This window comes from Pinus tabuliformis, chromosome 2_1 (assembly GCF_031772625.1).
Source record: "Pinus tabuliformis cultivar Carrire ecotype Pingquan chromosome 2_1, CPIR1, whole genome shotgun sequence".
Classification (NCBI taxonomy): domain Eukaryota; kingdom Viridiplantae; phylum Streptophyta; class Pinopsida; order Pinales; family Pinaceae; genus Pinus; species Pinus tabuliformis.
Window position 1 is genome coordinate 692,031,710 of NC_142299.1, and position 23,223 is coordinate 692,054,932.

The window sequence follows — 23,223 nt, forward strand, 5'->3', positions numbered from 1 at the left end:
ACAAAAGATCATCGTGGAGGACTGGCCATACAGCAGCACTGATATCCATGGAGATCCAAACATGACCTTACCAAATGGAGAGGACTTCGATGACAAAGGTAAAAAATCAAATTTTTAATTTTGAGATTTTTTAAATTATTTCTAGTATATATGTGCTTATAACATCTCTCTTGTTAATGTAGACGTTGGACCAGAGCGGCTAGATGGGATGTCTTGGATAGCTAGGCGTGTCCCTCACCCTATCGATGTTGTTGCCCCTTATCAGGAATGGAGTGACAATGAGGAGGAGATCGCAAGGAACCTTGAGGGGTTAATTCGTGGTATCTCGGAGTATGCTCTGGTAGGAGACATTCCCTGTCAATACCAGAGACACATGGTTGGAGTCTCATATCGGATCTGTCGATTGCTAACTCGTGTTGTATGAGTTGTCTTGTGCTACCATTATCACCATGCTGATTAGTTCCTAGGTCCAACATTTACATATTTATTGAGGCCTACATGCCATGGATGTATGAGGCCTGCGAGCCGCCAATGTTATTTTAGACATAAAAAAATTTGGGGTTCTGATGTATCAAAAATTATCACCATATATATATGTGTGTGTGTGTGTGTGTGCGTGTGTGTGTTGTATTTTCCTGTCTATTATGGTACAAATGGTTTGTTTTATCTTTTACATGTTTCGTAAATGTCTATCCAACACGTAATTATCTAATGCTTCTGTCAATGTATCCATGCATCTAGGAAACTCATGATATGTAATATAATAAAAATGCCTTTCTAATAGATAGATACGGAGATACATTCTCAATATTTGAGGGTTCCTAGTGGAATATTTCTTTTTGAGTTGAAGGACGATAAGCTGTGAATCCAGGTTGACAACCAATTCTCTGATGGCCAGAGAGATGGCTTCTGACAACAGTTTGATCATCGCACTGTATTCAGCAATGTTGTTGGTTGTGTAACCTAGATAGATACCTTGAAGGTCAATCAACTCACCATTAGGGTCATAAATAGCCCATGCCTCAGATGATAGGTTCCAAGTACTACGGCAAGAACCATCAGCAAAACCAACGTGAGGAGTTGCAGACATCTGCAAAGCAAGAAAAACATAGTAAATAGGAAATTTGTTTGAAAACTATCACACAAAACCACACTCTACAAAAATGAATCACACACTACTGTACACAAGTAACCATGCAAGATGACCTAAGCATAGTACTTCTTGAGAGAGTCCATACTGGGACTTGGGTATTCAATCAACGCGAATGAATACTGGAGTTTTACCATTGACATGATGAGTAAGCATTGACTCAGCCAAATAATAGAGTAGAACTCAAAGAAGGCTTGCCCCCCATGCCCCCTGGGCAAGGTAGGGTTACGAGTCAGACAACAATCGATGAAAACCCGGGGAAGGTGAAAAATATTGAATCCACAAAGGGATAAAGGAGCCCTCAGTTGAAAGATCTTGACCATGTTAGGATAAACTGACACGTCAAGAAGCAGCTGAGAAGAAAACGTCTCAAGACACATAGACATGACCACCGGATAAGGCAGGAATGAGGAGAAATGATGAGTATCAATCCATGGTGGTTCCTCAAGAGACATAATTTCCATGATACCTTCATCGGAAAGGAAGGTCTTGGCTAAGGGATCAAGCAATTCCAATGTGCCAAGCCACGGGGATTGAGAGTACATATCGAAAGAGGTCTTCGACATAGAAGAATTAGAGAATGTAGATTTCTAAGCTGAAACAATTTCCATGTAATTGAATTCGACATGACTAAGTGGCATAACCTCACCCCAAGTATCAACAAGATATGGTGCAGGTATGACGCAAGGATCAGATTTGACCGAGATCATGTTGAGAGAGCCAACATGAGGAGGTGGGAGTGGAAAAATTCCCAGTAAGGCAGAATCTTTGAAGAGACCTGCCCCCACACTCTCATAGGGAGCACCAGTGTGCTTGACGTACGGAAAATTGCCATCCGAGGAGGAAGAGGCAAAGAAAGACAGTTGCTTGATGGTGACAATATTCCCTTGATGGGGAAAACAGATCACGTGAAATAAAGAGGAGGCCATGGCATGCATGGCATGAGTCCAACTTCAGCCGAGTAGAAGATTATAATTGAGATTTGCGTCAAAAAATTCTACTTCGACTTGCATTGTCTTGCCTTCCAGGTTGATGTCAAGGTTAGGTAAGACACCAAAGGGTCATGAATCGTGCCCATCAAAAGCTTCCAAAGTGTTCGGAGATTGGTTCAGTGTAGGGGAACCAATAAACTTCCAACATGCGGTTGACATGATGCTAGTGGAAGCACCTTCATCGATGATAGTTCAGTGGATGGTCTTATCATTGATGATTTCCTGGATAAGAAAGGAAATCTGATGAGGGAACTGCGGAACATGGTTCTCTAGATCAAAACATATCAAACTGGAATCGGTGGGATCAATGCCCCCGATAGCTGACAACAAAGATTTCTGCTGCGATGGGTAGCTTTGGAGTACCTCGAGAGCCGACATGGCTGACGACACCTGAGCCAAATCCTCAACAATATTGTAGTGGTGAGCAGCTCAAGCGTTAGGATTATACAATGATTTTCGCAGTACACCTCGAGACGGTCACCGCATGGTGGAATCAGGGTTAAGGCGCTCAATATGCAGAGGGCCAGAGCTCAGGATAGAAGAAGAAGTCTTTCTCTTTCCTAGCTGCAGAAGCAGGAGTTTGATAGTACTTTGATCAGGTAGCCACATTAATAGGCATACTCATCATGAACACTTGAGATCCGGAGGAAGCAGATTGGGTTGGTCTACCATTTGGATCTACTGAGATGGAAATGATTCTTTGAGGACAGCAGTGGTCCCTTTGAGTAGGCGACTAACTTCGGATCGTCAGGGACAATCCTTAGTGTAGTGATCTTCCTCAAAAATGAGGCAGGGATACTTAGGTTTCCGTTGCGAATATTCGCCAGCAGATGATTTGGGAGGACCCTATTTTGAGGCATCGACTTTAGCTTTGCCTTTGCATTTTCTTTCCTTTCGAGGATTTGTCTGCTGTGGTAGACTAGACAGTGTGGACCTCTGAGGTTTTACCTAGGCTAGGTGGATTCTGAGATGAACTATTAGGTACAACATTTGACACTGACTTCTATTTGGAAGAAGTTTTAGTAAGGGTCTTGGATACTGAACCAATAACTCCATCAACGAGAGGAACAGCAGGTGACTTTGATGCTGTGGGATCGGATGATGGCCGTAGAGCATTGGGTAATAATTCGTATAAAGTTCCAGACTGAGAGTAAACTAGATCCAAGTAATGGGCACATGCTGTTGAAAATGGAAACAAGAAATGCTAAAAATAGAAGTGCTAAAAATATCACTACTAAAAATAGCAGTTTAGGTACCAATGCTGGATTGGGCAACAGGGAATGAAAAATGGAAGTGCTAAAATAGCATTCTATTTTTAGCAGTTCAGGATGGATTCCTATTTTAGTCAGCCCTAGACTAAAAATAGGAAGTAAAATTCAAATTTGATCTTAACAGTTGTTTGAAAATAAATTAATTAATTCTCCATGAGTTAATTAGTTGTGAAAAATCAAACATGAAGTCTATGTGAGGACATGCAACAATATATCTATTAATTGAGGAATTTATCCATCAGTTAAAGAGATAAGGATGAGTTCTAATTTGAGTAGTAATTAGTTGGCTCAGTTAACTGCGTCAAGTCCAATTATATTTGATTTACAGAGTTTGTTTAAATTAAGTAAGTTCAGTTAGTTAATGCATGCTAGCATATAACTGCTACACATCAGATAACTGAAGATTCTCTCATGAATAACTCATGCATGTCAATTCAGACAGAGACCCAGTTGAGATCAGAGAAGGGACAGTGTACTATTAGTTGGATGAATATTTTTCTTATAAAGGAAGCTCATCCATGATGAGGATTTATCTCCTTTAGGATTGCGTAGTTAGATTAGAGGTTAGTGAGTGTGTGAAGAATCCAATTCACACAAGTGGCTGCATTGGACCCCAATCAGAATTGTGCAAACAAATAGGAGGCTTGGAGGGCAGACCAGAGGTTGGATAGAGGCCTTTGATTATCTATGAGTAGCAGAGGTATTGCAGAGAGAGTAGAATAGCTTTTGAGTTGATTATTTTTGTAATACTGGTTATATTTCCACTTGTATGATAATACAGAGATGGGGTTTTAGGCTGGTGCTTTCCCTGGTTATATCTTCTGTGTTATGTGTGATTGATTTCTCCATATCAGTTATATGTGTTCTTATTGATGTTTCTCAAATTGATTAAGCTTCCACTAAATTGATTGTAGAAGTAGATCAAGTATTTTTCTTTAGTATATTTCATTATCTTGTGATCTACAGGTGGGAAATTTCTACACGTGTGATGACTTGCTCTTCAATGATGCATCCACCCATAGCTATATCGCGATCAATTAGGGCCACGAATGATTTGGTAAACCATTTAGTGAGCAACTGATCAGCAATCTCTAATTTGATCAGGTGACATCTACATCTCCATTCATGGATGTGATCAGAGATGTGCATTGCAGTAACTTTCTTAAGCGATGTGAGCAAATAGGTGTTAGTTTCATAGTGAACCGGCAACTGAAAATGCGTGAGGAAAGCCATGGCTAAAGAGTTAAAGTCATGGTAGGTACTTCGACGTATCTCGATGTACCATTTCGTTGCAGCACCCCTGAGGGTTTGTTGGAAAAGATGAAGACGAATGGAATCATCCACGAATGAGTTCGATGAGCACCAAAGGTGATATGTCATCCCATCAAACTTTGGGCAATCACTTGGTATCTTAGATGGAACCGGAGGCTAGTACGGCAAATCAAGGATCAGATCATTCGTAAGGTGCGATACATCTGTAAACTTGAGTGTAGCCAAGAAAGGCAATTGGGTGTCAAAAGGCATGGAAGGTCGATAAGCGGGCCCATATGGAGGAGCCCATCCCTGCACGTAAGTATTTTCGCCCCACAATGGGGGATTTTGGCCATATGGCATCTAAGGTTGACCCCATTGTGGACTACCTTGACAATAGGGAGGATTTTGACCTTGAATACCTTGGAACTATCCAGTCATAGGTTGCTAATAAGCAATGTATAGGTTAAAAGGTTATTGAGCCTATTGACCTTGGACATATGGATATGGGACCTATTGTCCTTGAACATATAGCTGATGAACCTGTTGTCCCTAAACAAGAGGGTTTTGGACTTGCAATCCTTAGGCATAAGGTTGATACACTTGGTGCCCTTGGACAAAGGGATTTTTTACTTGATGCCCTTGGTCGACAGGATTCTAAACCTGTTGACCTAGGACATGAGGATTTTGAGCCTGTTGCTGTAGGACTTGACCCTGACCCTGCCCGTGCAAGGGTTAACCTTGTTGATATGTACACAAGAGTTGTTGTTTCCCTGGTTGGTTTTGTTGTTGCAAGGGTTGACCTTGCGGTTGCAAAACTTGTCCCTGGGGCTGCAGAGGTTGGCCCTGTGAGGACATGGGTTGAGAGGTGCGCGGAGCATATTGCATTTGTTGTTGCGCGACTTGTTGCAACTGTTGTAAGGATTGACCTTGCGATTGTTTCAGTTGACCATGCTTTGGGATAATTTGACCTTGTTGTTGCACAGAGAACCCTTGCTGCAAAAAAGGTTACCCTTGCGATAACAAAGGCTACCCTTGTTGTTGTAGAGGTTGTCCTTGCTATTGCCAGGGTACTTGAACAGTGCCCGAGAAATTGCCGAATTGAATTTGGCCATATCCAGACTGGATGGACTGCCCAGTTTGGAGGGTGTAAGGTTGATTAACCATTCCTTGAGAACCATATGGAACGTAAATATTTTGGTAGTGGACCTAAGCCTCATAGGGCTGTTGATACTGAACATTGCTCAATCCAAACAGACCAACAAGATTCTGAACATGTTCGTACTGGACATTGCTTGACCTAGTAAGATTAGTAGGGTTATAAATAATACTAGAAGAAGGTTGGTTTATACCAAGCATGTGAGCTTGTGAGCCACTCACATTAGTGGAACCTTACACCATAGAAAAATTCAGGTTCTACCCCCTAGGCACTGGCACAATCTAGCCACTAACTAGCATGACGGAGGAACTGATAGAGACAATATTTGAAACTGTCGGTTGTGCCTAACGGTGAGTGGGATTGATGATGCAAGGGTATTCGAAATGGTGGGTTGCACCAGGACTGAAGTAACAGCTTGTTGGGAAGTTGTGTTCATAATGAATGGACCTGATGTAGGCTTGGTGCCAAATGCCCATACAAGATTATGGTAAAGTGATGAGGCACTAGTTGTACCTGAAACCAACTGCGCTAACGACACATAGTTGGGTGGAAAACTAGCAGGAATACCATCAAAAAAAGGGAAACCCTCAGGAGGAAACTGCAATTTCAATTCTCCCCCCTCAATAGTGTGTGGAGTAGAAACTTCGAACTCATCCGGAGATGTGACTGGAGCATTGCCTTCGGGTTCCATGTTTGAAAACAAATGACAACAAATCGCTGAACAAGTACGAGGGGATAGTTCCAAATGAACACCAGATGGTCGTATAGACTATAAGGACACTACGGTGATATCACAACAAGGTCAAAAAGTGGGTTCGGAAGGTAGATAACCAGTCCAAGATGATCGTCAGTGGTCAACGAGTTCTTTGTAGTTTTAATGGGATTGTCTGGAGATTCCGGGCCAAGATCAGCAGATGTCGAAGTCGCAATTGTTTTGACTAGATGGCAAAGATTAACACTCAAAACAATTGCGACTTCGACATCTTCATCCTCGAGTGACTTTGGTAACTCAAGAAATGGATCCTCAAACAATATTTTAGACGGAGGAAAGGAAGAGGAATTGGGTGAACCAAATGGTTCAGCCACGATGACCTTGTCTTAGTTGAAAAAACAAATAACTTCAAGGCTTTAAAATGTTCTTTTTAAGGAAACTCATGATTTGGTCTCAGAAAAGACTAATAAGGTGTTTTGGATCGTGGGCAATCAATTATTAAGATGCATAAAAGACTGATTTCATTTCTTTTTTTGAGAGTCAAGAAAGAAACAAAGATTACTCTATCACTTTTGATTGGAAACGAGCTCAAAAGGACAAGTGCTCGAATGATCTTTTAAGTTTAATGATTCAAAAATATCAAATGACTAATCTGGATGACCTAGGTAAATAGGATTACTAGGAAAGTGTAAACTACAGAATACCTCCTATTGAACCAAGAAGTACGAGCAGGAAATCTCCCCAAATGTTGTGTTCAGTGTATCATGTTTGCAAGGAAGCCGACTCAACATCCTAAGGATAAAAGGATTGCAGCCTAGTGGTGTCTCCCATTTTATACTCGATGGTACGGGGAGCACAAATCCGTACTAGTGTTGTCTAATGTTGAAGATAATGACAACTACTAGGTTTAAAGACGTCGGAACATGTTTCTAGCCTAGACCTTCTAGATATGATCGTTAATGTCAAATGCGCCTTAGGTTAATTGAATTCAATTTAAAGTTGATCTCGAGTTATGTTTCAGTTTTCAAGTCTTAGTGATGCTACTCGAAAAACCTTAAATGCAACTAAATGAGACAAGACCCTTTCAATTCGATGAAATTCCTACACTAGAGACGGTAGAAACTACTCAATCAAATGCAAACAATCAAGCAACTAAAAATGAAATGATCTTTCACTACCTTACTTTTTCAAAAAAATAAACTAATGAAAAATGCATTCCAATTCTTAATTTCCTGACAAACGCTTATCTATTAGTCCTTTCAAAAGAAAACACATTCTCTTCCTTTCTCAAATGCCGATGCAATCCTAGTATTTTAATGATGCAAATTATCGTAGCACAATGATGCAACAAGCTAGAATTTCATACTTTTTCATGAAGCAACGAAACAAATTTTTCGCATATAATATTTCAATGAAAAAAATTTCTGAGACAATAAGCTCTCCAAGCAAATGAAAACATGAGAAGAGAAGTTCATTTAGATCAATGAAACACTGACTTTACCAAACACAAGACAAGCAACGTAATCCATGCCGAAAAAGAAACGTTTAGGCAAGCAAACGAAAACTTTTCAAACTTGTGCAAAAAGAGGTCAAAGTCATAAAAAGGACCAAAGCAAAATGAAAAGAGTAAGCACACCTATAACCCAACTTATTGAGTTCACAAACTGCTGAATGGATGACCAACTAGATGCCCTAGTGTCGCTGGCCACTCAATGACTCAATCAATCGAGCAAAAAGATGATAAGCCAACAAGAAAACAAAACCAAATGAAAAGTAGCTTTCTAATCAGGGATAAAACGTTCCAAAAGGTTTACAGGTCAAAACCACAAGAGGAGAACACACTGGCAAAGATTGGGTTCAAACCCTAATCTCCACTTACAGGCATCAGCACAACTACCTAACTGAGAACAAGCGCCAGAGACTAGTTGGTGTGACTATTTCTCGGCAACTTGAATTTATCGGTGTGACTATCAATGAATTAAGTGTGTTGATTGAGGGAGATAAGGAAAAAAAATAAAATTGAAACAGGTACCAAATCTGCTACTATGAATTTTAGACTCAGACCAGTAAGTAGGAGAAAAGAAACAAAAACAAAGGGAAAACGTGGAACTAGAAAAGTTCTCACGAAATCATGAAATCGAAGACAAAAAAAGGATTGGGATCCCCAGTGAAGTCGCCAATTCGTGATGAAGTAAAATTATAAGTGCGAACACAAACAAATTCCTCTAGCCCGATAATGGGACTAGCCAAAATAGATACATTCTATGGAACATTTGTTGGCTTGTATGGGCCTGACCCAGGTTCAAAGATGATTTAGCCAAGCAAATCCCAGTACTACTGGCCCTTTTGGAAACAGTCCATGGAGTGGAGACTGAGGTCTCACCTGAAGTAGTATGGAAGGGTGCTAGAACCAAGTTTTCGCACCCTAGTGATGTCTGATGGGCTTCTGGAGGTCCGCGGTTTGGCCCTGCACGCTCGTCGCTATTCACAGTTGTTATTCCTTCGTAACCTGTGATGCTACTTCCGTGTAGCCCTACTCAGGGCGCAACCTGTATAATACACAAGTTCCTTGCTATTTAATCTGTTATTACCCAATTACTTAACTTGTGTGTGTAAGATAATGATTATTATAGCATATTTAGCAATCATATCAGTGTGCGTGATAAATAAACCAATATAAATGTAAAGAATACAATGCACAGCAGATAAACAGAAATAGGAATTAACTTCTCTTTATTAAATAGGAATAAGGGTCCACGCACTCAGCTACGGACTCTACTAGGCCTCTGCGCACTCCGCTGCAAAGCCTCTTCCTACTACTACGACCCAATACACTTAGACACTTCTTCTATGCTTGCACCATTCCTATTCTTCTCTCTAAAAATTTCCATCTTTACACTTAGAGCCTTGCTCTATTTATACACTCCCATGGTCTGTAGACCATGGGTAGGCTGACATGACTTTACATTACATTACAATAAATTAGGGCAAACATCCCTATGACTCATCTTATACTTTGCGCTATGCGCCTGCAATTCATGGAGTCTTACAAAAATTTTGACCAAAGCTTGGGTTTTGAGCCCCAAAACATGTTGTGGGGGGGAATTCCATGCCCTACAGCCCCCCAACACAATCATCATGACTCGTCCCGAGTCACTCTGCTAGTGTGGTGATCTTGACACAGAGCGTCTCCAACTGGTACTGTACTACTCAAAGGTTCGTAGCGCATTGCTTTGCAGTTTGTTGTATTCTTGCTTCATAATCATATGTGGCTGAATTATGTCCTTACCTTGGTATCGGCATCTGCTGCGTGTGTTTATAGTCCTATGCCTTGGTCTGCTTCCTCGGGTCACGAAGACTGTTCTTCAGCCAGTTAGTCAAATAGCTGGCCCACCCGTGTAGGGCTTCAAGTGATTGTCGTTTACCTTGCCTGGGAAAGGTTCTCCATTTAGTTTAAATAACTGGACAGTGCCTCCATTTGTGACTTCCTTAACCACGTATGGTCCCAGCCAATGCATTTTAAATTTTCCCAGGAATTTTTCAAACTTACTGTCATACAGCAGTACTAAGTCGTTTACCTTGAAGGTGCGTAACTTGATATGGTGATCATGCCAGGCCTTTTCTTACTATTTTTGTACCTGCTGACGAAATCCAACCAGAAACCATTATTTATTGAGTTCTTCTAATTGTGTGAGCCTTTCTTCCAGGGCTTCGTGATCTATCATACCTATGAGCGATGCTATTCGTAGACTAGGTATGATGTATTCCATTGGCATGACAGCTTTCGTGCCATAGACTAACTAGAAAGGTGTCTGTCCCATTAATTTCTTGCACGTTGTTCTATACGCCCATAATACGGCAAGTACACGCAAGTCCCAATCGTTTCGTTGTGCGTTACATACTTTGGTCAGCGCAGTCTCCAGTATTTTGTTCAATGCCTCGACTATCCCATTAACTTGCGAGTGGTACGGTGTACTTTGCTAATGATACACCTGGAACTCTTCTGTGAGCATGCTGATGGTTTCATTCAGGAAATGTGTTCCATGGTCACTCATTAGGATTTTTGGACAGCCATATCGTGTCAACACATTTTCGAACAAAAACTTCGCAGCTGTATCGACCGTGTAGTCCTTAACCGGCTGCATTTCCACCCATCGTGTTAGGTACTCTGTTGCGGTGATGATGTAGCGTGCACCCATCTTTCCATGAGGTTTGATCGGTCCCACAAAGTCGACTGCCCATTTCTTGAATGGTTGTAGTGTCATTTGTGGATTTAGTGGCATCTCGTCCCTTTGTGATGGTTGTCCAGTCCTTTGACATATGTCGCAGGCCCTACAATGCACTTTCAAATCCTGGTGTAGGGTTGGCCAGCATAACCCGACACAGAGAATCTTTTGTGTAGTTGCACATCCTACATAGTGTCCTCCTGCAGCACCCCGATGTGCTTCCATTTTGATCTAACCTCATTCAAATTCAGGTACGTATCTTTGCAATATCTCATCATTTCCCATTTTGTAGAGGTTCCCCACGATGATAGAAAATTCTATCGTGCGCACCACCAATTCCTTCTTTTGTTGGGCTAAGTATTTCTTCGGCGCAGCCCCTGTTGTTAGAAAATGTATTATATCCTCGAAGTGGCTGTCCGCGACACGCACTGGGAAGAGTTGTGCATCAAGTAGTCCCTCCTCCAAATTTGTTGGTTCCTCGCCCATCTCAATTCGTGACAAGTGACCTGGTCCTACATTTAGGTGTCCCTTCTTGACAATGAACTCAAAATCATATTCTTGAAACAGTAAAAGCCATCTACATGTGCACCCCCCCAACACAAGCTTGTTCACCAGGTGTTTCAATGCAGAATGGTCAGTATACATCTTGAAATGTCTGCCAAGTAAATAGTGTCGGTATTTTTGGAGTGCGTACACCATTGCTAATCCCTCACGCTCAATGGTAGAGTAGTTCTTTTCTACTTTGGACAGTCTCCAACTTGCGAACGCGATCGAGTGATCTACGCCCTTTGTGCCTTCTTGTGTGAGTACTGCTCCCAGCGTAATACACGATGCATCAACAAGTATATGAAATTCCACATCACATTTTTGGAAGATCAGGATTGGAGTGGAGGCTAGTTTCTCCTTCAGGACATTTAAAATTTTCATGCAATCATCATTCCAACAATATGTAGCATCCTTTTTCAATAGCTTTTCCATCGGCGTTGTTATTTGGGCATAACTTTTAATGAATTTCCCATAGTATCCAGTGTGCCCCAAAGTAACACGTAGTTGTTTAACACTACACGATGCTTCCAAATTGAGAGTAACGGCAATCTTCGTAGGGTCCACCATCAGGCCTTGTTTTCCAACCACATGTCCCAGTAGGTTTCCAAAGGGAACGAGGAATGTGCACTTCTTAAGGTTCAGCACAATCTGGTGACGGTGGCAAGTATCCAGCATCAAGCGTAAGCTCGCTACATGGTGCTTAACTAATCCAAAGATAGTCCAATCATCCAGATAGACCTCTAGAACTTGTGGATGTATTCTTTGAACGCAGCCACAACGATGTGCGAAAATATAGCTGCCACATTCTTTAGTCCAAATTGCATAACGATGTACTGAAAGCAGCCCCATTCTATTGTGAAGGTCGTTTTCCTCCTATCTTCCAGTGCGATCTTGATATGATGGTACCCTGAGAAGCCATCCGTGAATGAGTATGCTTCCTGACCACCAACATTTTCTGGTACTTCATTTGTGAATGGTGTTGGGAATGGATCGTGCACACAAGCATTGTTCAGCTTCCTGAGGTCCACACATATTCTTATTGCGCCTTTCTATTTTTTCTCCTGTACTACCATAGGACTCGCCCAATCGGATTCTTCTACTGGTTCAATAATTTCGGCTACGAGCATTTTGTCTAATTCGTCGTGGACCTTCTCTTTATACTTCAGATTCAAGTGGTAAGGTTGCTGCATAACTGGCTTTGTGTCCAGTTTCAGAGTGATCTTCATCATTCCTAAGTTGCCAATGATCCCTTTTAAGTTTGTAATTTTGGTCGGGAACAAGTCTTGGTATTCGCGGAGTAACTCAGCAACCTTATCTACCATAGCATCATCCAAATAGTCCCCAAGCGTCACGTACTTTGGCTCTGATTTTGTGCCAATGTTTACTTGCTTTGTTTTTAGTGGCATGGTGATGTCAAGATCCTCAATTGATGGTCCTCAAACCTCGCGACAACCTTCTGTTTCTGAAATATTAATTTTTTATGGGACCTCATCATCCTCCTCAACATGCACATTATAACACTCTTGGGTGTTGCTTAATTGTGTCACCCATACTGGCTGAAGTACTTCCATTAGATTCTGTGGTATTTTGAAGATGGCAGCTTTTACTGCTTGCAGCGCACCATCAACAGTATCTGACCAACAATTTTCAAATGTGAACGTAAACAAAAATCCCTCGTGCAAGAGATCCCATTCGCCCATACCATGTCGGAGCTCTGTCTTAGTATAACAATTCATGGGTATGACATCTAGGGTATGGTAGAATAAATGTACCCATTCAAGCTATGGCTCTTCCCCATAGACCTTGGTCCATTTCGCGAGGTGCGTACGTGGATCATCTCATCCGTCATATTTGTCTACTAGCCATATTTGCAGTTTCCCAAATTGTAGGTGCATCATCCTTTTGCATCCACACCAGTCCTCAAAATTTCCTCGATGCGTACCCCACCATTGTGCAGGTGTTGCACACAGTGCCCACTTCAGCGCATCAAACTAATGTTGTTCTGGTACTGTGCTTTCAAATTTTCTCAGAAATTCATCCACCGCTGTCAATCCATCATATTTCGGCAGGTCCCTTACCTCTATTGTCACAAAATGCAGTGATCTAACCATTATGTTGCAATTAATCATTGTTACTTCATGCAGCCAATTCTGCCATCGCTCTACTTCTTCATCTAAATCCGAAGTGCAGGAGCTTTCACGCTCCCACGAAATTCTCTCATCTGCAATTATATTCACTCAATCCTAGTTTCACATAGTTATCATGTAAATACAATCGAGATCATCATCACTATCATCATCGCGCACTGGTTTAGTGTATCACTCTCCTTTGGCTGGATCCAACAGTACTACTACGCATAGTGACTTTTTCTCAAATATCATTTTTCACTTCTTCATATTTATGATTCCATTCATTTCGGTGGTTCAGTCTATTCCTAGTAGCGCGAGATAGGGGTTACTATCATCAACAATCTCTATTACTTCAAAATCCACCTACGCGCTCGCCACTTCAATATCTACTGTTACCCCTTGCAATCTTCCCATGGGAAAAATCTTCTGTTGGTTTGCCATTTGTAACTGAATAGGGGACCATTATAACACGAGTCTACCCATGAGTGCCCACGTTTGCTTTGGTAGTGCATTCACGTCCGAACCCAGATCTAGGATTACCTGATCCATTTCATACGCACCAATCTGCGCAGTCAACCTCATTTCCCTTCTAGTGCGCAATGCATGCTTCCCCAGTTTCCGAACCACACGGGGTTCTCCTGACCCCACGCATCTAGTGATAAGTTCCAGTAGTCCCTTGACTGCCTTACTATCATGCAGCAGTTTCATGCATGTTTCCAAAAAGGTAGTGAGCATTGAAGGATCCATTCCTGGTTCTAGTTGATCCTTACTACCTGAACTGGAGGCCTCCATGAAGCTCTTCTTAGCTTCCATGAATGTCTCCTTCGCGCGTTCTAAATCAAACCTAGGTTCCTTTATAGGAGCCTTGTGAACCCACACACTTTCTTCTAGTTTCTTCCCCTTATCATCTCCCATGGTCATATCACTCCTGAGCATCATGTTTACATTCGGGTCTTCCTCGTGTGGCTCAAACCTCATCATTTGTACATTCTGAGTCAGAGGGGCCTCGAACACCCCTTTTTTGCGCATTCTTGCGATCAGCGAAGGGCAGTCTTCTGCCTCATGATAAAACTGAGCACAATACAAACATCATATCCTTGTCAGGTTGGTACAATCGTGGGCATAGTGCCTTGGCCCTCTACAATTGTAAAAAATTAGTTGTCCGCGACCCCTTCCTAGTCCCATTCCGCCTCGTCCTCGACTACGCCCTTGAAACCTAGCACACGCCATCCCTGTATTTGGGTCAAGGGCTCGCGTTTTGGTCTGTACCCTGTAAGCAAGGGTCCGATCCATCATTAGTTCGTAACTTCAGCAAGTGCGTTCATCGTGGCCTACCGACCTATAGAAATTACAAAACAATTGCTGGGACATCTGCGTAAACTTCTGCAACAAATGACAATTATCTATAGTGTGTTCCCCTCCTATCTAACAGATCGCACACCATAATGCAGGTGTCATTCTCAGCCCTGCCTGTGCCTCTGGTCTTAAAATGGCATCAGCCCTCCTCCTGCTAAGTAGTTCGCGAATACTAGACAGTGATCTTTGTCTTGCCCCTTGCCTTTGAATTTTATACACCATACTTCCTCGCGTGCCTCTGGCCGCGGTGCCCTATCCTGCTTAAAACTATGCATTTCTAGACATAGATTTTGTGGTTATGCATGGATTTGTTGGACGTCCAACCCAAGATCTTGTATAGGGGTCTCATGTAATCTCATTTCCATTTCCAATGCTTCGGCCTGGGTGGAAAGTTTTTGCTGTGACAGCGTCGTCCTCAAGTACGGTGTCAGAGATGCTACAAACCATGCACGACGTTATCCATTTGTCAACGTCATATTTGCTTCACAAATCATACTCTTTAGCCTTTGATCCAGATCACAGGGGGTGTCACCTAGGAGCATCGTGATCTCTTTAAACCCGATGATTGATTGTGTTTCTGAATTTGGCCTGCTAAACTCCCTGTTTAGCATATCCTGGATCTCTGCGATTCCTGCGTTTGGGTGGTCATTAGAATGCTTGATATACCATGTTAATGTGCGATCCTGTAGCACGCTCACCAGCATTGCCTCCTTAATATTGTCATCTGTGACAACTTGTGCTTCCTATACTTCTCTTACTACGAACTAGAATTGGTTAGGATATTCATTCCCCACGCCTCTAAATACCGGTAGTTTGATGGCACTCACCATACTGAACTATGGTGGTGGCGGAGATGGAGTGGGTGGAGATGGAGGTGAGGATGGTGAAATGGGTGGCAGTGTGCGTGGAGGTGGTAAAAGTGGAATTCGCTGTCTTATCAAACTAACCACACTTCTCGGAGAAACCTTCGCAAGCTCTTCCTCGCTCTCCCGTGAGGGTGAAATTAAGGGACTGGTTTCTAATTCTTTGCTACTTCCACTTCTGTAGATCTTCCCACTCCACATAGTCTCGAACATTAATTTATTCGCATAACCCTCTTTTCACACAATAGCATCTTAATCCAAGTGTTCAAATATTTAATGTACTTACCTCGCAGTATTTTGAGAAAATGTAGCTCTGCTTCACTGTAGCTAACGGTCGTGTCTACCGCAAACTCAGTGATAAATCCTCCTATTATCAGGTCGACCCAATGGTCCACAGCTCACGCAATCTTAGCTTCTGATGCTTCTAGTTTGCACACTAATTCCAGAGTCCACACTATTGGTTTGATGAGCCTACACCTTCCCTGGCTATCTACTAACTTTGCGATCCACTCATATAGCTCAGAAGGAAAGGATGCAAAGAAAATCTCGTGGATTTCCGTATACAAGTAGTGCTCCAACCATTGTTCCTTAGATACTCTCGGAGATTTGTTTTCCTGCGTCATGAACTCATGAATATTCTTGTCCAACCACTCTTCAATTTCTTTCTTTGTTGGGTTCTAGTGGCACGACATCAGACATCCCTTATGCAGATCCCAGTCCTGAAAATGGAACCATTTGTTGGCTTGTATGGGCCTGACCTAGGTTTAGAGATGATTTAGCCAAGCAAATCCTAGTACTACTAGCCCTTTCGGCAACTGTCCATGGAGCACGGACTGAGGTCTCACCCGAAGTAGTATGGGAGGGTGCTAGAACGAAGTTTTCGCACCCTGGGGATGTCTGATGGGATTTTGGTGGTCCGCGCTTTGGCCCTGCGCGCTCATCACTACACGCACTTGTTATTCCTTTGCAACCTGTGATGCTGGTTCCACGCAACCCTACTCAGGGTGCAACCCGTATAATACCCAAGTTCCTTTCTATTTAATCTGTTATTACCCGATTACTTAACTTGTGTGTGTAATATTAATGATTATTACAGCATATTCAGCAATCATATCAATGCACACAATAAATAAACCAATATAAATGTAAAGAAGACAATGCACATCAGATACACATAAATAGAAATTAACTTCTCTTTATTATTCTTCAATCCAAATTACAAACTTGACACTGCCCTGCGCACTGAGCTGCAGGGGTCTGCACACTCAGTTGCAGACTCTACTAGGCCTCTATGCACTCAGGTGCAGAGCCTCTTCCTACCACTACGACCCAATACACTTAGACACTTCTTCTATGCTTGCACCATTCCTATTCTTCTCTATAAAAATCGTCATCTTTACACTTAGAGCCTCACTCTATTTATACACTCCCATGATCCATGGACCATGGGTAGGCCGACATGAATTTACATTACATTACAATAAATTAGAGTGGAAAGCCCTATGACTCATCCTATACTTCACGCTCCGTGCCCGAAATTTGCAGAGTCTTACAAAACTTTTGACCAAAGCTTGGGTTTTGAGCCCCAGAACATGTTGTTGGGGGGATTCCATGCCCAACAATATTTCCTCAGGTTAGAATCAATCAAAAGGGCCTACCTCCTGGTCCACTTTTCCTGCTTGATGATGTCCTCGCTTGCTCGCTCCAACTATCTCTCGCTTCCTTCTTCAAGCACTTGAAACAAGTAAACAACAATAGACAACAAACATGATAATAGACAAATTACAATTCAACCTACTTAACAAGTAAAGAAACATTAAGCCATGAATATTGAATACTACAAAACATGTAGGAAACCAATCGATAGTTGCATATATTAATATCAAAGAGAGATTACAACCATTTTTCTTGATGTTTTAGTCCTCCTTTGACAAGACCAGGTTCCCACACACTTCTGCTAGCATTCCATGATGGTCTCAAGCAATAATAGTTTTAAGGATCTTCCCTTTAGAATTCACTCCAAACCAAATCACACATCTCCCTCACACAACTAGATAGCTACAACTAGTAATAGCTTTTTGTCTACTCCAAACCAAAATAGCATAAGCACACTAACATTAACACTATAACTAGCTTGTGCTTGGGAAGGAGGGAGGTTTATATAGGAAAAATGTATGGGAGATTGATCCTCTTCTCATGGGAGAAGGTCTTATCCCTTGAGGTAGTTCCATCATTATAGAGAAAAGGAGCCTAAACCATCATCCTCGACCCCATCCGACCAAACCATTTACCAAAATTTTGCTACGAAGCTTCTAGAGCTGGAAGCTTCGGCTCCTAATTTAAAAAGCTTTCCATAACAGGACCGGTGTGACTAGAACATAGCTCAATCACTTCGGTCAGTGTGGGGGATAGTGCTAATCTCTTCACATCAGCACGGGGGAGACAAAGGCCATTAGCGCCGGTCTTGTAAACTTGGCAAAATAGAAGTTTCAGGGGAAATGGTGCAAAAGGGAATTTATCTGCTCATGAAGAGGGACACAATGGGAGTTTCTCCATGAAGGCAAAGCATGTGGGGTTCACTATAAAGGTCCTCCAGTATCAAGGAACAGAGAGTACAGGGACAGTGAAAAAATGTTGTGTAACACGCATTTAGTTTAGTTTCCAACATTATAATATGTTTGCATCTCTAAGTTGTATTGACCTAGATTATTACTAACAAAGTGTCACCAAACCACTAAATGCGAGCACGCCCCTTTTTCTTCACAAAAGAAATAAGTGGTCTACATGGAACAACATTATCCCATTTATTTGTGCCCCTAACCATACCCATTTTAACATGGGAATGATTCACATATAAGTGAAGGAAAAAGCCACCCCTATATATGGATGCCTTGTGACACCCCATCAAAAGATCACCAAGGAATGCTTACATCCATAGTTTCCATGAGCACTGATCTACCACACATAGCAATCTTAGATTGTAGATAGTGTGAGAGAATAGATAATCCTTCATCTACAACATTTTCAAGATAGGATGGGGAGTTTTGGAAAATTTCCTTATTCCTAGTTATTCATATACCCCAACATACAATGAGTGGGAGAGCCCTAAAGGATTTCGTGGCCCTATTCTCAAACCAATATTTTTGAATCACTTCAAATGATATTTCAATCCTAACCCATCAAAGAACAACATGTATCCCAAAAATGTTGAGTGAAATGGAATTGAACAAAAATATGATATATGGATTCCTCATTACCCTTGCACAAAGAACACCAACCTGGACCAATTTTACATCTACACTGCATAACATCCTTCAGCCCCCAACTTCAGAATTTTGTATCCCAAATTCAGAATTTTGGACCTGCAACTTGATACCCTACAACATCTTCAGAATTTTACACATCTGAGATTTGTAGGGTAGATTCAAGGGAAAAAACTTATGTTTTCTTCCTTCCTTATTTCTCTTTCTTGCCAAGTTCTTCTATTGAATTTCGCTCTTGTCCTGGAGATCGAACTTTCTTGCTTGGTGCTTCAAATGAGATTGAATTTGTCTCTATATATACATTATCCATTAGGTCGAATAGTCTCTTTACAGACCGACTTGGTCTTGTAGACACAAAAATTACATTTTTGACTCAAATAAATTTATTTTTCCATTTTCTCTTCTAAGTCCAATTGGTACCTCAAGAACAATAATTTGACCTATGACATGTATTATTTTGACTCAATAAACCCAAAAAGCATGAAGAACATGCATGAACTAGATGACCAAATAATTTGAGCATGAAACCCATACTTGAAAAAAATATTTCTTTTTATTTTGATGTTTACATAAAATTTACAATAATATAAGTACAATAGGAATTATGAAGACCAAACCTATTTAAATTTTCTAACATTATGGCCGATGTCTCTGAGTTATTAAATACACCTCCAAAGCAGTTATGAGTGTCTTAATTTCAAATGAAATGGGAAAGATATGACTCTTACCAAATACCACCTCATAAGGAGAGAATCATGCAGTATTTCTCCAATTAGTTATGTGTTCCCATAATACCTTCGGAATTCCTTCAACCCAATCTCTTCAATGGCCCACCATAGTACTTTTGAATGAATTCAAGTACTTTATTGGTACTTTCCACTTTCCCATTCGCCTACGAGTGGTAAGTTGAAGTGACAGTGATGAATTCTGTACTTTTTGACAAGGTCATGTATTAGTTTAGAAGTAAACTATGCTCCTCCATCTGTAACTATTTCCTTTGGCACTCCTTACCGAGAAAATATTTCCTCAAATAATAAGTCAGTAACAACATGTTTAGTTTCCCTAGTAAGTGCTCTAACTTCCACCCATTTGGTGACATAGTATGTGCACACTAAAATATAATTAATTTTCTACATTGGGGGATGAATTGGTCCTACAAAATCTAAAGTCCATCTCTCGAATGGTTCCATCCCTAATTGAGGTTGTAATGAAATTTCATCTAATTGAGTAGGTTGATCCATCCTCTGACAACTATCACACCCTTGCACATATTTCCTTACATCTTAAAATACAGTAGGTCAAAATTAACCCATGTGTAGAACTTTATGACCTATTCTACTATCTACAAAATTCCCTCCATAAGTGTCACATGGAACGAGTCGATCTTGCGGACAAGATAGACCTTCCTAGAATCTAACGATATCTAGCGACAATCAAGCCAATCAAAAACTATATTTCTCTAAATATGCATTTATAAACAAAGGCAAACAAGTGTTTAAGCCTACCTTGGGTCCAATGCAAGTTTGTGGAAGCCTCAATCCTTTGATCCAAGTGAGCTCCCTTGTTGCGAATCTGCAAACACAAACAAGAAAACAAATTAAATAGCACTTGAAAAGCCATTATCATAAAACATACTTAACATGATGAGCAAGGAATTCATGAAACAAATGACATAGGACAATTTGTTGAGAAAAATGAATCTGATTGTATTAATTCAAATCAAAGAAGAAATTTACAACCTGTGCCTTGATGTTGTACAAGCTCCACCCAAGGTCCAACAAGAAGTCTCCTCTACTTTGACAAGTTTCACTCTCTTCCCAATGAAGCCAAAAAGGTATGTGATCTCTCCTCTCAAGCTTAACTAGGAAGTCTCAATTCCACCAACATTTACCCTCAAAAATGTTTAGCTTCTAACCTCCCTAGCAACTAGCCCAATGCCTTAATTTATAGTGCAATGGAGGGAAGTTACTAGGCCATCCTTCAAAGGGATATCTCCTCTCATCAAGGGATTAGCTCCTTCTCTTTTGGGATGCATGAACCACCTAAGAGCGACCAATCCACGTCAAAATTCCTTCTAGAATCATCTAGAATTAACCCAAAGTGAGTTTTTTAGAATAAAATTATGCCTTTTTTACTTTCACATGGGTTCGCACCCACTCCTTTAGGGACAGAGCGGGCAAGTCCGCAGCTTTTATGAACAGGGGGTACAGGACCGCAGGTAACAGTGAGAGAAAGTGCGGAACTAGAGCTTTGTTGATTTTCAATGTCTTTCTCTCATTTTCAAAGCTTGACTTGAAGAGCTGAGGTCTGAGACTTGCTTAGGAGGACAGTACAAGTGATGATAGACCCATACTGACTGCAAATAGTCATGGTGACGATATTTTTGTGTAACACATTTCCCCCTAAAGTGCGAAGTCTGTAGTAGATGAGGATTTCATTTATCATTTAGGAAGAGTGAAGTACTTTATCATTTCGAGGATCATCTTGTGGAGAGCCCGGTCGGAACCTGTAAAAGCATTCAATGCAATATATATATATATATATATATATATATATATATATATATATATATATATATATATGAGATCATATCATCGCTGAGGTAGGCATTCCCATACTCAGATCAAAACTAACTAGAAAACTAACTACTGCTCTGATATATGAATGATCTTGTAATACATCACAAGTATAGACACATGTAGACACATTATAAATGCAACCATCTATTTATGAATAGTCCACAATATAATGAATACAAAATTCCTCGCAGCCTGGATGGTAGAAACTAGATCCAGGGTCTTCATTTCTACTTCCCGAAACAATATGATTCTATCCATGCGAATGAATGTGTTGAAGTTGAACATGGTAGAAACCAGTTGATTACCAGTCAATGATGTAAACTGTTAACAAGTGTGAGAGAAACCACTAGTAATGTCAATGGCTCTCAAAGTACTCAGTACAATCCATGAGATGTGAATAAATGTGTTGATGTCGAACATGTCACGGAATCCTTTGATCAAAGGTCAATGATGCAACCTATCGTCGAAGGCGAGAAACCTACCATTGAGGCATGCAGATCCCAAGGTACTGACGATTTCTAGATCATATTTCTAGATAATGAGCTGAAGTCGATAGAAAGCGATTCGTTGTAGGAAAGCCCACAACACGAAATTATAGATCAAGTTGAAGAAATTTAGTTGCAAGGACTGACTCAGGGATGGTCAAAATGGATGACAGATATTTTGCAGATGAATGGCTTATTGGCACTGACCTCTTGAATACATAACGACACAGCAGATGGTTTGGTGACAATTGACCCAAAGTTAATACCCAGAAACCAGCTGAAGACTTTCAATGTGGTTTGATCAACTGTTAGGCAAAGGATTTCCCAACCCAGGTGAATAAAAGTGTCGTGTTCAAGAGTGGTTACAAAGTATGACAAACAGGCTCATTTTTCTCTCTTTTCCCCCACCATTTCTGGCAAGTACCTCTTTATTTTTGACAAGCTTGAGGAGGATAACATCTGCTTGATTATAAGCTCATCCTTCAGATGAGTCCAACTTAGTTTAAATTCGAACCCTAAGAAGGAGTGGTCCGTTCCTGTTTTTAATTGAACAGGTCCTTTACTGTTAAATTTTAACGAGTCCAGTATAGGAGAAACTCGGTGTTTTTCAATTTTAGAGAGTCTGAAAAAACTTAAGAAGACTTCATGGTTGACCTTTTTCGTAAATTTGTGTCTCCCAAGCCTGAAAAAGTATAAAATAATACTTGAGAGAACCGCTTGATCATTATGACCAAGGAGTACTTTTCATAATTAGTGCCTCTGACCCGAAAAAGTAAAAAAGCGATCAATGACACGTTGTTTTATAACCAATATCGAATTTGAAACGACAAAAATCCGGCAATCTTTTCATGTTTTTACGGTAAAAAAAAGAGTTGTAAGTGGACCGTCTTTTTAGTTCCATTTTAACGAGTTTAAAAAGAAAAACTCGGCGATCTTTTCATATTTTGAGAGTCTGAAAAGGGCTTAAAAGAGAACTCCAAGGTTTCATTTTTTCGTAAGTTTTAACGAGTTCGAAAAAATGATAAAAATGTACTCATGGTTTTCACTTTTTCGTAAGTTTTAATGAGTTCGAAAAAATGATAAAAATGTACTCATATGGCCAACTTTCAATTTAATTTACGAGCAGGAAAATATGGAAAGAACTCGGCATTTTCATTTGTTTTACGAGAATGAAAGATAGCAAAATAATCTCGAGATTTTCATGAGTTTAACGAGTCTTGAAAATAACTGAAATTGACTCG